The 16,703-nt window shown below is 48.5% G+C and overlaps 1 protein-coding gene across 6 annotated transcripts in view; it reads left to right on the forward strand.

Moving 5' to 3' along the window:
* Positions 1 to 16,703, forward strand: part of slc4a3 (solute carrier family 4 member 3) — a 150,210-nt gene that overhangs the window by 57,226 nt on the left and 76,281 nt on the right. The window lies entirely within an intron of this gene.

The following is a 16,703-nucleotide window of genomic DNA, read 5'->3' on the forward strand; positions in this document are numbered from 1 at the left end:
TTATTGTCACATGTACTGAAATACAGTGAAAACCCTTTGTTTGCGTATCATCCAGACAGATGATTCCGTACATAAGTACTCTGAGGTGGTACAAAAGGCAAAAAAAAGCAGAATGCAGTGTTATGGTTATTGGTAAATTATATCGGTAAATTGGTTTATTATTGTCACATGTACCGAGCTACAGTGAAAAACTGTTCTGCATGCCTTTCATACAGATCATTTCATTACACAGTGCATTGAGGTAGTACAAGGGAAAACAATAACAGAATGCAAAATAAGATATCTTTATTAGTCACATGTACATCAAAACACACAGTGAAATGCATCTTTGCGTAGAGTGTTCTGGGGGCAGCCCGCAAGTGTCTCCACACTTCCGGCGCCAACATAGCACACCCACAACTTCCTAACCTGTACGTCTTTGGAAGGTGGGAGGAAACCGGAGCACCCGGAGGAAACCCACGCAGACACGGGGAGAATGTACAAACTCCTCACAGACAGCGGCCGGAATTGAACCGGGGTCGCTGGTGCTGTAATAGCATCACACTAACTGCTACACTATGGTGCTGCCTGGGGTGGTGGTGGAGGCTGATACAATAGACATGTCTGCCTCCACCACCCCCAGATATACGGAACCGTTCAAGAGGCTCTTAGACAGGCACATGACTAAAGTGTTACAGATACAGAGAAAGTGCAGTGCAGGCAGATGATAAGTTACAAGGCCACGACGAGGTAGATTATGAGGTCAGGAGTCCGTCTTATCATACTAAGAGACTGTTCAATAGTCTTATAACAGCAGGATAGAAGCTGTCCTTGAGCCTGGTGGTACGTGCTTTCAGGCTTTTGTATCTTCTGCCGGATGGGAGGGGGGAGAAGAGAGAGTGTCCGGGGTGGCTGGGGTCTTTGATTACTTTGGCTGCTTTACCGAGGAAGTGAGAAGTGTAGACAGAGTCCATGGAGGGGAGGCTGGTTTCTGTGATGTGCTGAGCTGTGTCCATAATTCTCTGCAGTTTCTTGCAGTCACGGGCAGAGTTGTAGAGAAAGTGTAGACAAATAAACTGTAAGGGCCATGACGAAGTAGACTGGGAGATCAAGACTTCATCTTTATTGTATGAGAGGTTTGTTCAAGACTCTTATAACAGCGGGATAGAAGCCGTCCTTGAGCCTGGTGGTACGTGCTCTCAAGCTTTTGTATCTTCTGATAATTGGTTTATTATTGTCACATGTACTGAGATGCAGTGAAAAGCTTTAGTTTGCGTGCCGTCTAGACAGATCATTCCATACATAGGTACATTGAGGTAGTACAAAAGAAAATAAATACAGAATGCAGATTACAGTGTTCCAGTTACAGAGAAAGTGCAGTGCAGGTAGACAAATAAAGTGCAAGGGCCATGACGAGGTAGATTGGGAGATCAAGAGTTCAAATTTATTGTGTAAGAGGTCCGTTCAAGAGTCTTATAACAGCGGAGTAGAAGCTGTCCTTGAGCCTGGTGGTACGTACTCTCAAACTTTTGTATCTTCTGCCCGATGGGAGAGGAGGGAAGGGGGAATGTCCAGGGCGGGTGGGGTCTATGAATATGTCGGCTGCTTTCCCAAGGCTGCGGGAAGTGTAGACAGAATCCATGGAGGGGAGGCTGATGGACGAGGCTGCGTTCACAACTCTCTGCAATTTCTTGCAGTCCTGGGCAGAGCAGTTGCCTTACCAAGCCGTGATGCATTTGGATCGGATACTTTCTATGGTGCATCTGTAAAAATTGGAGGGGGTCACTGGGTACAGGCTGAATTTCCTTAGCCTTCTGCATTTTACCAAATTATCTGGGTAACAGGACATGAAAACCTTGTCTGCAGTGGAGCTTTCAACCTCATTGGTCTAAAAATCAATAATTCTCATTTATTGATGGGACAGTCAGTTTCTACTAACCCCAAAAGGGCCAACGCTCAAATTCTGTCCTCACAGAGATCTGTGTCCTCAAATGCAACCTCACCTGCGCCAGAACTACCCTCCCGCGGAGTCTGAATCACGGTCACACCTAGCCTCTGAATCTCAGGACCACTCCAGGCTGCTGGCCGTCTGTGTCACTCCTTGCTGTAGCTGGGGTTCATGGACAGCACTTACATCCTTACAGAGACCTCTCTGGTGACCTCCCTCCAGCATCCCTGAGGGGTCTCCCTAGCCTCAAGAGGGGGGTCACTGTTCACCAGCCTGTGGGAGCACTCTCACAACCACCTCCCACCCTTCAGCAGCAGCACTCCCCAGTAACTGGAAGAGTGCTGCTTGTATTGTGGTGCGTCCTTTTATAGACCCCGCTACAGGAGTTGCACTATGGAACTTCACAGCTGGAATTCTTGATCCAGCTTCCACAAGGAGCATTAGGGTGACCGACAGCACTCTCCTAACTCCAAGGTAATGGCTTGGGGCCATTTCCAGGTGCATTTCCTTCTACTTTTTCCCCACAGAAGGGAAGTCAACATCTGGAATTGGAAGGTATTATTGTCAGCAGAGCATGCAGGGGGAGATCCACGCAGTCACACGGAGAGCATGCAGACTCCACACAGACAGCACCTGTGAGGCAGTGGCTCCACTAGTGGGCCACTGTGTTGGAGGAGGTGGTGGGTGAAGGTGCTGACGGTTGGGCAGAGGGGAGGGTTGACGTATTAAAGTGGGAGAGAGGGTTGGTTAATGCCCTCAGCAAAACCCTCACAGGGTTACAGCGAGCAAGGTACCGGGTCATCAGTCAATACTTCCCTGTATCCATGCTGGGATCACAACTGTGATGAGGTTTGGACAGGGAATCCCCTACATTCACGCCCACCTCATTGCAACAATCACTCCCCTGCATTCTGAAGCCCACCTCCTCTATGGACTCTCAGCCACTGTCCTGAAAACCTTTAGAGAGCCATACAGCTGTTAAAGTCGACCCGCACTTTGTAATAAATCAGACAACAGCAGAACCAAAGAACTTACGATTAATGCTTTATTAGATTTATGCTAGCGGGAGTGAGGGATACAGAGAAAGAGTAACCAGTGTAACCCGCACTCTGTGTTAGGCTCACTCAAAGAAGTCTCGGTTACTGCGTATCTTTTCATGGGAAAGCTTGGTGGGAAGTTACACTCACTAAGGCAGTTGTTTACATAAAGCTTTTAGCATAACAAGATAGGTCTAAAAAACTACTTTCTTTTCCACTCACACCTGGCCTTAAATCTAGACAAAACTTAATATCACCCCATGGCTGAGGTAATTCTTTACCCTGGGAAGAAGCTGACAATGAGAAGCATACATTAACCCTTACATTGCCAGTCACTAACCCTTACATTCCCAGCTATTTTTTACACAGCACAGAAAGAGGCCCTTCAGCCCATCATGTCCATAACGACCAAGCTTCCCATCTAAGTCACTCCCATTTGCCACATTTGGCCCATATCCCTCTAAACCTTTCCTATCCATGTACCTGTCCAAATGTCTTTTAAATGTTGTTAATGTACCTGTCTCAACCACTTCCTCTGGCAGCTCGTTCCATATACAGACCCGTTGAATAGTTGTTGGTTAGCAAAGGGTTACCGGTTATTGGTATTGGTATTGGTTTATTGTCACTTGTACTGAGGTACAGTGAAAAAATTGTCTTGCATACCGATCGTACAGGTCAATTCATTACACAGTGCAGTTACATTGAGTTAGTACAGGGTCCATTGATGTAGTACAGGTAAAAACAATAACAGTACAGAGTAAAATGTCACAGCTACAGAGAAAGTGCAGTGCAATAAGGTGCAAGGTCACAACAAGGTAGATCGTGAGGTCAGAGTCCATCTCATTATATAAGGGAACCGTATCACAGTGGGGTAGAAGCTGTCCTTAAGCCTGGTGGAACGTGCCCTCAGGCTCCTGTATCTTCTACCCGATGGAAGAGGAGAGAAGAGAGAATGTCCCGGGTGGGTGGGGTCTTTGATTATGCTGGCTGCTTCACCAAGGCAGCGAGAGGTAAAGACAGAGTCCAAGGAGGGGAGGCTGGTTTCCGTGATGCGCTGGGCTATGTCCACGACTCTCTGCAGTTTCTTGCGGTCCTGGGCAGAGCAGTTGCCGTACCAAGCCGTGATGCATCCACATAGGATGCTCTCTGTGGTGCATCGATAAAAGTTGGAGAGAGATAATTGCTCTCCCTCAGTTGAGAGGAAGAATATGGATTGAAGCCTGACATCATGGAACGAGATCGATAGCCCCGAGGACAAAACATGCAAAGCAGTCCCTGTATCCGTGCATCAGCGAGGAATCGCCTCTCACCACTGCCTTCACTTGCTCCATGATGACATCAGGCTCAGAGTCACCGAGGTGAAGCCAATCAGGACCGCAGGGAGTCACGCCTCAGCCCATTCCTTTCGGTGAGTTGCGTCCATGGTCACTGATGTCCTGGCTTCACTCTCCCTCGGATTGAAAATGATGGTCATCGAGGAAGATGATGAGACCAAGGCTGCCTGCACTGATGCCTTCGAACTCGTTGGAAACGAAGACTTTGAGGAATTTGCTCTTGACTTCGAGGATTATGATCTGTGGGAGTCAATTAATAGCTATCTTCACAACAACGGAGAGGCTTCTTGTAAGTAGTCTGGGGAGTCTAAACATACGAACTAACCTTTCATCATTCCAGTGATTCTGCCCTGGAATTGAACATCATGTCCAGATGTGATTAACCAGAGGTTTTTATAACCTGCATCCCTTTTTATTCCTGACCACTCCAGATAACACTTGGTACCCATGCCTTGGGCGTTGGTGACTGTATATTTGGACACATCAGCACCAGTAACTTTCTGCAGCCATGCAGATCCAACAATTAATGTTGCGCACCGAGCGTTTTGCTGCAGCCCTCAGGGGAAGCAGCCACTGTAAACCGGATGAGCAAGATGATGAGTTTGGTGGTGAAGAAGGGGTTTGGCACACTGGCCATCAGTCAGGGCACTGAGTATAGAGGTTGGGACATTATGTTGCAGTTGTACAAGACCTTTGTGAGGCCACATTTGGAATATTGTGTTCTGGTCACCCTGCTATAGGAAAGATGCCATTAAGCTGGAAAGAGCGCAGAGGAGATTTATGAGGATGTTGCTGGGACGCGAGGGACTGAGTTATGGAGAGAGGTTGGGCAGCTTGGGACTTTATGCATTGGAGTGTAGGAGACTGAGGGGTGACCTTATAGAGGTGTATAAGATCATGGGCAGGCACGGTAGTGTAGCAGTTAGCATAACGCTTTACAGCGCCAGCGACCCAGGTTCAATTCCTGCCGCTGTCTGTAAGGAGTTTGTACGTTCTCCCCGTGTCTGCGTGGGTTTCCTCCAGGTGCTCCGATTTCCTCCCACATTCCAAAGACGTACGGGTTAGGAAGTTGTGGGCATGCTATGTTGGCGCCAGAAGCGTGGCGACACTTGCGGGCTGCCCCCAGAACACTACGCAAAATGATGTATTTCACTGTGTGTTTCAATGTACATGTGACTAATAAAAATATCTTATCTTATGAGGGGCATAGACAGGGTGAAAACACACAGTCTTTCCCCAGGGTTAGGGAATCAAGAACTAGAGGGCATAGGTTGATGGTGAGAGGGGAAAGATTTGCTGGGAACCTGAGGGGCAACTTTTTTCACCAGAGGGTGGTGAGTATATGGAACGAGCTGCCAGTGGAAGTGGTTGAGGCAGGAACATTAACAACATTTAAAAGACATTTGGACAGGGACATGGATAGGAAAGGTTTAGAGGGATATGGGCCAAACGTGGGCAAACGGGACTAGCTTAAGTGGGCCAAAAGGCCTGTTTCATGCTATATACTGTAATTCTATAAGGTTTTCAGGATGGTGGCTGAGAGGCCATAGAGGAGGTAGGCTTTGTGTGGAGCTTCAGGTTGTTGCAACAGGATAGGAGTGAATGGAGCGGATTCCCACTCCAAACCTCATCGTAGTTGTGATCCCAGCACAGATGAGGGACCACCAAAGAGATGGGAAAGTGTTGACGACTGACACAGTATCTTGCTCACTGATGCCTTGTTAGGGTTTTGCTGAGAACATTCAGCTCCAGACCTCAACAGAGCCTTGGTCCAAACATCAACCCAAGAGCTGAATTCTAGAGGTGGGGTGAGGCCTACGGCCCTTGTCATCAAGTCACAGAGTCATACAGCACAGAAACAGGCCCCTCGGCCCAACTCATCCATGCCGACCAAGATGCCCATCTAAGCTAGTCCCATTTGCCCGTGTTTGGCCCATATCCTTCTAAACCTTTCCTATCCCTGTACCTGTCCAAGTGTCTTTTAAATGTTGTTATTGTACCTGCCTCAACCACTTCCTCTGGCAGCTCGTTCCATATACTCACCACCCTCTGTGTGAAGAAGTTGCCCCTCAGGTCCCTTTTAAACTTTTCCCCTCTCACCTTAAACCTCTGCCCTCTAGTTCTTGATTCCCCAACCCTGGGATAAGACTGAGTGCATTCACCCTATTTATGTGCCTCATGATTTTATACACATGTATAAGGTCACCCCTCAGTTTCCTACACTCCGAGGAATAAAGTCCCAGCCTGTCCAACCTCTCCCTATAACCCAGGCCCTCAAGTCCTGGCAACATCATCATAAGTCCAGTACATCAAAGGAACGTTGAGTGAAGCTTGAAGGAAACCTGATAAAACTGGGTGACAAGGGGGAAGACACTTCAGTGATTTGCATTAGACTTTGCAAGATGGTTGTGGTTGTTGGTCAGTCATCTGAGCCCTGGTCTCTCCTGCTGTGTACAATGCCCAGCTACCTTCAACTGCTTTGTAAGTGGCGATATCCGTTAAAGACTGCATGATGTTCAATTCTATTTGTAACTCCCTGCATAATGCAGGACCTAGACAACACGTCGGCATGTGTTGATAAGTAGCAAGTTATACTTGAACCACATGTGCCAGGCAATGGCTTCAAATGAGAGAGTCCAACCACCCATCCTTGGCATTCAATGACATTACCATTGTCAACTCCCCACCATCAACATCCCAGGGTCACCGCCAACCAACTGGACCAGCCATATTGGCCAGCCGTAGGCCAACCGTGGCTGGAGGTCCTGTGGTGAGTGACTCACCTGCTGACACCTCAAGGTCTTTCCACCATGTACAAGGCACAGGTGGGGAGTGTGATGGAGCACTCTCTACTTCGTGGATGAATGCGGTTCCAACTCTTCTCAACATCATGCAGGGCAAAGCAGCCCACTTAATCAGCACCCCATCCACCCTGAGCATTCATTCCCTCCAACACTGTCACATTATGGATCTCTCCTTTCTTTCCGTCCCTCCCTCCCTCTCTCTCTCCTCTCTCTCCCTCTCCCTTTCTCTCTCTCCATCCCTCTCTCTCCCCCCCTCTCTCTCTCTCCCTCTCCCCTCTCTCCCTCTTTCTGTGTCTCTCTCTTCCACTCTATCACACGGATTTTGTTGACTCACAGATGAACGTATTGGCAAAATTGATTTGAACTCATTGAGTGGGACTTTAAGTGACAGCTTGCTGCCACCGGGCATCAGATAGAAAAATGCGTGCCGGGACTGTTCGGGGCTGTGGGCACATGTACATGATTGTCAGTGTACACATCTGAATGTGAACATCTTTGTGTGCACGTATCTGTCCACATGGGAGTGGTGTGTTTTGTATGTGCATTGGCATGTATGTGTGCACATGCATGCATGTTGGTAAGCATGGGTGCACAGGCATATCTCTGTGTATGCATGCATGTGTGTGCATGTATGTGAAAATTTGTGCACAAATCCATTTGTATATTTGTGGTGCATATGTTTGTGTTACATGTATGTGTGAGCTTATATATGTGCAAGTGTGTATGCGTGTGTTGTGTGCTCACACATGTATGCATGCAAGTTTAGATACTGTATGTGTGCATGAACATATATGTGAATGTGTGCTTGCATGTGTGTGCTGCATGCATGCTTGCAGTGTATGTTTGTGCACGTGTCTGTGCGCATACATGTGTCTGCATGTTGTGTTAGTGTGTGCGTGTGTGTGTTTCTTTGTGTGTGTCTGTGTGTATGTATGTCTGTGTGTGTGCATCTCTGTGTGTGTCTGTATGTGTGTGTCTCTTTGTGTGTGTCACTTTGTGTGTGTCTGTGTGTGTATGTCTGTGCATGTGTCTCTTTGTGTGTGTGTGTCCGTGTGTGTCTGTGCATGTGTCTCTTTGTGTGTGTGTCTGTGTGTGTGTGTGTGTCTGTCTGTCTCTTTGTGTGTGTGTCTGTGTCCATCTCTGTCTGTATGTGTGTGTGTGTGTGTCTGTCTGTCTGTCTCTTTGTGTGTTTGTCTGTCCCTTTGTGTGTCTGTGTGTGTGTCTGTGTGTGTGCATGTCTCTGTGTGTGTGCCTCTTTGTGTGTGTGTGTGTGTCTGTCTGTCTGTCTCTTTGTGTGTGTCTCTCTCTTTGTGTGTGTGTCTGTGTGTGTCTCTTTGTGTGTGTGTGTGTGTGTGTGCGTGTGTGTGCGTGTGTGTGTGTGTGTGTGTGTGTGTGTGTTTGTGCACGTTTTGCAGGGAAACAGGTATTCAGGTTGCTCCCCACTCTCTGCCACAGTTGTTCAGGAGCTGACCCAGCTACATTTTACCATGATGGGTTTCAGCAGTGAGGCTCCAGGTCCCCAGCACATGTTGGATGAAACCTGTACTTGAAATTTTCCCCTAATTCTCCGACCAATTAACTCCATAGCTTCTAGTTATTGACTCCTCTCCTATGGGAAGCATCTCCTTCCGGTTTACCCTGCCCAGACCCTCATAGTCTTACACACCTTACTTAACTCTCCTTCTCTCCAAAGAAAGTGACCCAATGTGGACAATCACGACGACAAATCTCCGTCCCTGGCAACATCCCCGTGAATCCCGTTCGCAACCTCTCCAGAGCCATCCCATCCTTCCTGTAATGTGGCGACCGGAATCACAGAAATGGTTTCGGAACAGATGGAAGCCACATACTGTAGATTTTTGGAGCTGACTCGTTCTGTATAACAGCAATCCAGTGAATCTGACCGCTCTACCCTCTCCTCGTCACCGGTGAGATACTTCACGGATTTAGCCAGCTCTCGTTTCAAAGCTCCTCCCTGGTTGTGCATTCCATATTCTGCATTCTTGTTTATTAGTTCCTTTTTATTACCTTGATGTACCAATGTACCAAATGATCTGTCTGGATGGCACGCAAACAAAAGCTTTTCACTGTGTCTCAGTACACGTGACAATGACAAACCAATTGCCAACTACCAACCACTCACTGTTAAATCAAACATTTTCCTCATGGCACTTTTGGTCCTTTTGCCAATCACCTTCATTCTCTGTCCCCTGGTTCCTGACCCCTCTGCCTCTCTCTTTCTTCTCTGTCTGTACCCTTAATGATCGTAAATCCCACTCTCAGAACCGCTTAACACCTCCTCCGTCCCAAAGGGAACAGAATCAGAATCAGGTTTATTATCACTGACCTATGTTTTGTGGCAGCTGTACAGTGCAAGACATAAAAATGACTATAAATTACAAATAAGTAAATAGTGCAAAAGAGGGATAACAAGGTGGTGTTAATGGGTTCATGGACCGTTCAGAAATCTGATGGCAGAGGGGAAGAAGCTGTTCCTGAATCGTTGAGTGTGGGTCTTCAGGCTCCTGTACCTCCTCCCCGATGGTAGTAACGAGAAGACGGCATGTCCTGGGTAGAGAGGGTCCTTAGTGATGGATGCCACCTTGCACCGCCTCTTGAAGATGTCCTCGATGGTGGAGAGAGTTGTGCCCGTGATGGAGCTGGCTGAGTCTACAGCCCTCTGCAGCATCTTTCGATCCTGTGCATTGGAGCCTCCATACCAGGCGGTGATGCAACCAGTCAGAATGCTCTCCACCGTACATCTGTAGCAGTCCATCCACAGAACAGAACTCCTTCATCCCTGGAATACTTTGGTAAATCTCTCCTGCATCCTCTCCAAAGCTTCACATCTTTGCCAAAGTGCAGTATCCTGAACTGAATCCTCCAGCTGTGGCCTAGAACAGGACACAATCCTCCAGCTGTGGTTGAACCAGCATTTTTTTACACATTTAGCATCTGTGCCTCAGGCAAATACCCTGCGAGCCTTATTAACCACCCAGTCCTAATGCAGGGCCTCAACCTGAAAAGTCGACCATCCCTCTGCCTCCACAGTTGCTGCCTGACCCGCTGAGTTCCTCCAGCAGTTTGTTTTTTGCTCCAGATTCCAACATCTGTGGTCTCTTGTGTACCCAATCTACCTGTCCTGCTACCTACAAGAATCTGTGAACTTGTGGTTACACTGGAGAGAGTGCAGAGGAGATTCACCAGGATGGCTCCTGGAATGGAGGACTTTAGTTATGGGGAGAGATTGGATAGGCTGGGCTTGTTTTCCCTGGAGCAAAAGAGGGATAAGCTTATAGATAAGGTAGATAATCAAAATTTTTTTCCCATGGTAGAGGTATCAAGGGTGAATGTGCTCTTTTTCCCAGAGTTCGGGTATCAAGAACTAGAAGGCATAAGCTTGTGAGAGGGGAAAGATTTAATAGGAACACAAGGGGCAACTTCTTTAAACAGAGGGTGGTATCCCTGTGGAACGAGCTGCCAGAGGAAGTGGTAGAGGCAGGTACAATAACAAGTTTTAAAAGACAGTTGGACAGGTACGTGGATTGGAAAGGTTCAGAAGGTTATGGGCCAAACGCTGGCAAACGAGACTAACTTGGATGGGCCATCTTGGTCAGCATGGACCAGTTGGGCCGAATGGTCTGTTTCTATGCTGTGTGACTCTGTGACATTGCTTTTAAGAGACTTTTAGGCAGACACAAATAAGCTGGGCATGTTCCTAAACCCCAGCAAATGGGATTGCTGTAGATGGGTGCAAAGATCAGGTTAGATGAGGTGGGCCAAAGAGTCCATTTCTGTGCTGTACATCTCTATGACTCTGTGACACTGAGATCACTCTGCCCTTCAGCATTTCTTACTATCCCACCACTTACAAAGCAAGATGGTGCCGGAACGTGGCGACTCGTCGTAAGCTGCCCTCTACAGATCTACTCATTACCCTTACTATAATCATTCTACACTTTTAAACTTTACCTCAATGCACTCTGTACTAACTCAATGTAACTGCACTGTGTAATGAATTGACCTGTACGATCGGTATGCAAGACAAGTTTTTCACCGGACCTCGGCACAAGTGACGATAATAAACCAATCCCAATACCAGTACATTGCATTACCAAATTTCACCTCCCCATCTCCGTGATCCCACTTCTCTGGATTGAATGCCATTTGCTACCTTTGTCCCCACATGACGAACTCTCTTCCTCATTGTGAACCACACTGTTGGTATCATCTGCAAACTTCTCAACCGGCACCTTTGCTCCGTCTGCCATACCAGCCGGGATCTCCTGGTGGCCAGCCACTTCAATTCCACTTCCCGTTCATGCACCGGCACGTCCGTCCTCGGTCCCCTCCACGCCAGGTCGAGGCGAGGTGCAGATCAGAGGAACAGCACCTCACGTTCCGCCTGGGCAGTCTCCAACCTGCCGGCATGGACATCGAATCTTCAAACCTCTGGTGACCGCTCCCCCCCTGTCCCCTTGGCCCCATTTTTCTTTTCTCTCTCCCTCTGATCCACCTGACCCCCATCACCCTATACCTTTCCCCTTCCCCTCCCTCCCCATCTGCCCCTCACCCACACACTCGTCCCACCGGTTCCCCTCCCCACCTCCCTCCCTTTATTCCGTGCTCCACCGTCCTAGCCAATCAGATTCCATCATCTTCAGCCCTTCCACCTATCACCTCCCAGCTTCTGACATCATTTCCGCCCTCCCCTGCCTATCAGCCCCTCACCTGGATCCAGCTATCACCTGCCAGCTCTTGCTCCATGCCTTCCCCTCACCTCTTTATACCGGCGATCTCCCCACTCTCTTTCCGGTCCTGATGAAGGGTCTCGACCCGAAACGTCGACTGTCCATTTCCCTCCACGGATGCTGCCCGACCCGCTGAGTTCCTCCTGCACTTTGTGTGTTGTTCTTAACCAGGCCCCTTGGTGTAGGTTCACCGACCAGACTTCACCACAGGAAGCCCGGGACACAGACCTGATCGCTCCCCTTACAGAAACTCACCTTGATCTTCCCTTCCTGTTTTCTGCCACTCAATAGCAAATGAGTCCATTCGGCCCTTCAAACCTGTTGCGCCATTGAATAAGGTCATGTGATCTTCCACCTCAGCACCACCCTCTGTAACCAACCCCATATCTTTTATATTCATTCAAAGGATGTGAGCCAGCATTTAATTGCCCCTAATTGCCCTTGAGAAGGTGGTGGTGAGCTGCCTTCTTGAAGCCCTGCAGTCCTTGAGGAGTGGGTTCACCCTCAGTGCTGTCAGGGAGGATTCCAGGATTCTGACCCAGTGATGGTGAAAGGACGGCGATATATTTCCAAGAAACAAGATGCTGGAGGAACTCAGCGGGTCGGGCAGCATCTGTGGAGGGAAATAGACAGTTGGCATTTCGGGTGGAGACCCTTCACCTGGACTGTTCAAGTCAGGATGGGGTGTGGGTTGGAGGGCAACTTCCAGGGGGTGGTGTTTTTCATGCTTTTGCTACCCTTGTCCTTCTAGCTGGTAAGATAAGATAAGATAAGATAAGATATCTTTATTAGTCACATGTACATCGAAACACACAGTGAAATGCATCTTTTGCGTAGAGTGTTCTGGGGGCAGCCCGCAAGTGTCGCCACACTTCCGGCGCCAACATAGCACGCCCACAACTTCCTAACCCGTACGTCTTTGGAATGTGGGAGGAAACCGGAGCACCCGGAGGAAACCCACACAGACACGGGGAGAACGTACAAACTCCTTACAGACAGCGGCCGGAATTGAACCCGGGTCTCTGGCGCTGTAACAGCGTTACACTAACCTCTGGGGTTGGAAGGTGCTGTCTATCGGGTCTTGGTGAGTTGCTGCAGTGCATCCTGTAGATGGTACAAACTGCTGCTACTGTGTGTCGGTGGTGGAGAGAGTGAATGTTTGTGGATGGGGAGCCTATCAAGCGGGTTGCTACTTCCTGTGTGGTGTTGAGTTCCTTGAGTGTTGTTGAAGCTGCACTCACCCAGGCAAGTGGAGGGTGCCCCATCACACTCCTAACCTGAGCCTTGTGGATGGTGGACAGGCTTTGGGGAGTTAGGAGGTGAATTACTTGCCAAGGATTCTTTTATTTTGCTCAGTACCTAAATCCATCTGTTTGCCTTGACTGTACTGTGTGAGCGAGCCTCCACAGCTCTCCTGGGTAGAGGCTTCCAAAGGTCCATCACCCTCTGGGTGAAGAACTTCTGGGAGAGCTCAGTGGATTTCAGGATATTTGGCGAATCGAAGGATGGGAATTGTGCTGGGAAATGGTGCTGAGGTGGATGAGCCATGCTCCGGTTGAATGAGGTATCAGTCAGGAAGGGAGGATGGTTATTGGTCCAATCCCACTCCCATTGGTCAAGTTTTACTTTTCTGATCAGCCTGAATGGTCTTCACTAAACACCTTGCTAACTCCGTGTGTACAACTTCAACTGGGCTCCCCTCATTTACTCTCTGTGTTGGTTCTTCAAAAAATCATCCCAGTTAATTAGACAGGACATTCCCTCAGAAAATCCCCGATAAACCTCTCAACAGGCGGATGTTGAACCTTTGTCGCGTTCCCACCTTCCTGATCCTATTGACAGATACTGGTAGACAGATGGACACACACACACACACACACACACACACACACACACACACACACACACACACACACACACACATGCGCATATACATGCAGAGAGACGCACACACACACACATAAACACACAAGCATACAAACACATGCACACACACATGTGTACAGACATACACAGAAATGAACACACACTTAAACGCACACTCAGGCATGCACATAGATACATGTGTGCTCACAGGCACACAAACATGTATACACATGCAGACATGGAACATATGCATGTATTCACATGTTCATAGACAGAATCACATGGACTTATATACAAATATGTATGCACACATAGGTGCACACACGCATGCACAGACAGACACACACACACACACACACACACACACACACACACACACACACACACACACACACACACACGCATAGACACAGACCCCTTTTTCTGAAACTATGCCCTCTTGTTCTAAATACCCTCTGGAAAAGTAAAACTTGAGAAATAGGAGTGGGATTGGGCCACTCACCTCCCCTCCCCCACTGTCTGCTCCCCCATTTAACAGGATCATGGCTGATCGACCTCAGTGCCATTTCCTATCCTACGATTCCCCAAATATCCACTGAGCCCTTCCTGAAGTTCTTCACCCAGACGGTGATGGATCTTTGGAAGCCTCTACCCAACTCGGTCACTCTGTACAGTCAAGGCAGACATTGGCAGATTTTATAAGGTGAGATTTCTTTATTAGTCACATGTACATCAAAACACACAGTGAAATGCATCTTTTGCTTAGAGTGTTCTGGGGGCAGCCCGCAAGTGTTGCCATGCTTCCAACGCCAACATAGCATACCCACAACTTCCTAACCCGTATGTCTTTGGAATGTGGGAGGAAACCGGAGCACCCGGAGGCAACCCACACAGACACGGGGAGAAGGTACAAACTCCTTACAGACAGCGGTCAGAATTGAACCCGGGTCACTGGCACTGTAATAGCGTTACGCTAACCGCTACACTACTGTGCCTGCCATACCCTCTGTTGAATAACTCACCTTAACTCCCAAAGCCTGTCCACCATCCACAAGGCTCAGGTCAGGAGTGCGATGGGGCACCCTCCACGTGCCTGGGTGAGTGCGGCTTCAACAACACTCAAAACCCTCGACACCATCCAGGACATTGTGGCCCACTTGACAGGCACCCCATCCACAACTGTTCACTCACTCCAGCACCAACACACAGTAGCAGCAGCTTGTACCATCTACAGGATGCACTGCAGTAAACTCACACAGGAAAACATCCTCTCAGAGTCCACCCTATCAGTCCCCATGGAATCTTTATATTGGTTGTTGGTGAGGCCTCACTTGGAGCACTGTGTACAGTTTTGGTCACCCTGTTATAGGAAAGACATGGTTAGACTGGAAAGAGCGCAGAGAAGATTTATGAGGATGTTGCCAGGACTAGAGGGCCTGAGTCACAGGGAGAGGTTGGCCAGGCTGGGTCTTTATTCCTTGGAATGTAGGAGAATGAGGGGCAAATGTTTAAAATTATGAGAGGCAGAGATAAGGTGGATGGTAACAGTCTTTTCCCCAGGGTAGGGGAGTCCAAAACTAGGGGGCATAGGTTTAGGGTGAGAGGGGAAAGATTTAAAAGGGACCTGAGGGGCGACTTTTTCACACAGAGGGTGGTGAGTGTGTGGAACGAGCTGCCAGAGGAAGTGGGTGAGGCAGGTACAACAGCATCATTTAAGAAGCACTTGGATAGGTACATGGAGGGGCGGGGCTTGGAGGGATATGGGCCAAACTCAGGAAATTGGGACTAGCTGGGTGGGCACCATGGTCGGCACAGACTGGTTGGGCCGAAGGGCCTGTATCCGTGCTGTATTACTCTAGGACTCTATCACCTCTCATTCTTCTAACATATAGGGTTACACTCTGCAGCCTGCAATTTCTGCTCCGACGTTCCCTCTGTGTGCTAATTTTTGGAAAGATTCCATTCACTTAGGGAACTATTGGAGAGGTATTGATGAATTGAAAACAGGCTGAATGTCAAAAGCAGCAAGACAAGGTCATGTCGATCCATTGGCAGTAAGGTCCTGTCAGTACATCCCATGACTCAGCCCTGTTCACTTGTGATATTATTATCGCAATATCTTCTCTATTTTAACTCTTCAATCTCCAGGCTTGCCCACAACAATTCTTTCCCTCATCTTCCAGTCATAGAACGTAGACCAATACAGAGAGACACAGGAGACTGCAGATACTGGAACCTGGAGCAACACACAAAGCGCTGGAGCAACTCAGCGGGTCAGGCAGCGTCTGTGGAGGGAAATGGACAGTCAGTGTCTTGGATCGGGACTATTCAAGTCAGGATGGGGTGTGGTTTGGAGGGCAACTTCCAGGGGGTGGTGTTCCCCATGCTTTTGCTACCCTTGTCCTTCTAGCTGGTAGAGGGGGTGGGTTTGGAAGGTGCTGTCTATGGAGCCTTGGTGAGTTGCTGCAGTGCCTCCTGTAGATGGCACAAACTGTACAAAATAGAACAATACATCACAGGAACAGGCCCTTCAGCCCATAATGTCTGCTGACCATGATGCCAATTTAAACTATTTTCAGTTTCTTAAGAGTAAGGAAGTCATGTTGCAGCTGTATAAAACTTAAGTCAGACCGCACTTGGAGTATTTTGTGCAGTTCTGGTCGCCCTGTTATAGGAAGGATGTAGAGACTGTGGAGAGGGTGCAGAGAGGTTCACCAGGATGCTGCCTGGATTAGAGGGTACTAGCTGTAAGGAAGGGTTGGACAAACTTGGGTTGTTCTCCCTGGAGCATCAGAGGCTGAGGGGAGACCTGATAGAGGATTTTTAAATTATGAGAAGCGTGGAAAGGGTAGACAGTCAGAGGCTTTTCCCCAGGGTAGAAATGTCGAACACCAGAGGACAGGCTTTTAAAGTTAGAGGGGGGATGTTTAAAGGTGAGGTGAGGGGCAAGTTTTTTACACAGAGAGTGGTCAGTGCCTGGAATG

This window comes from Pristis pectinata, chromosome 1 (assembly GCF_009764475.1).
Source record: "Pristis pectinata isolate sPriPec2 chromosome 1, sPriPec2.1.pri, whole genome shotgun sequence".
NCBI classification, from domain to species: domain Eukaryota; kingdom Metazoa; phylum Chordata; class Chondrichthyes; order Rhinopristiformes; family Pristidae; genus Pristis; species Pristis pectinata.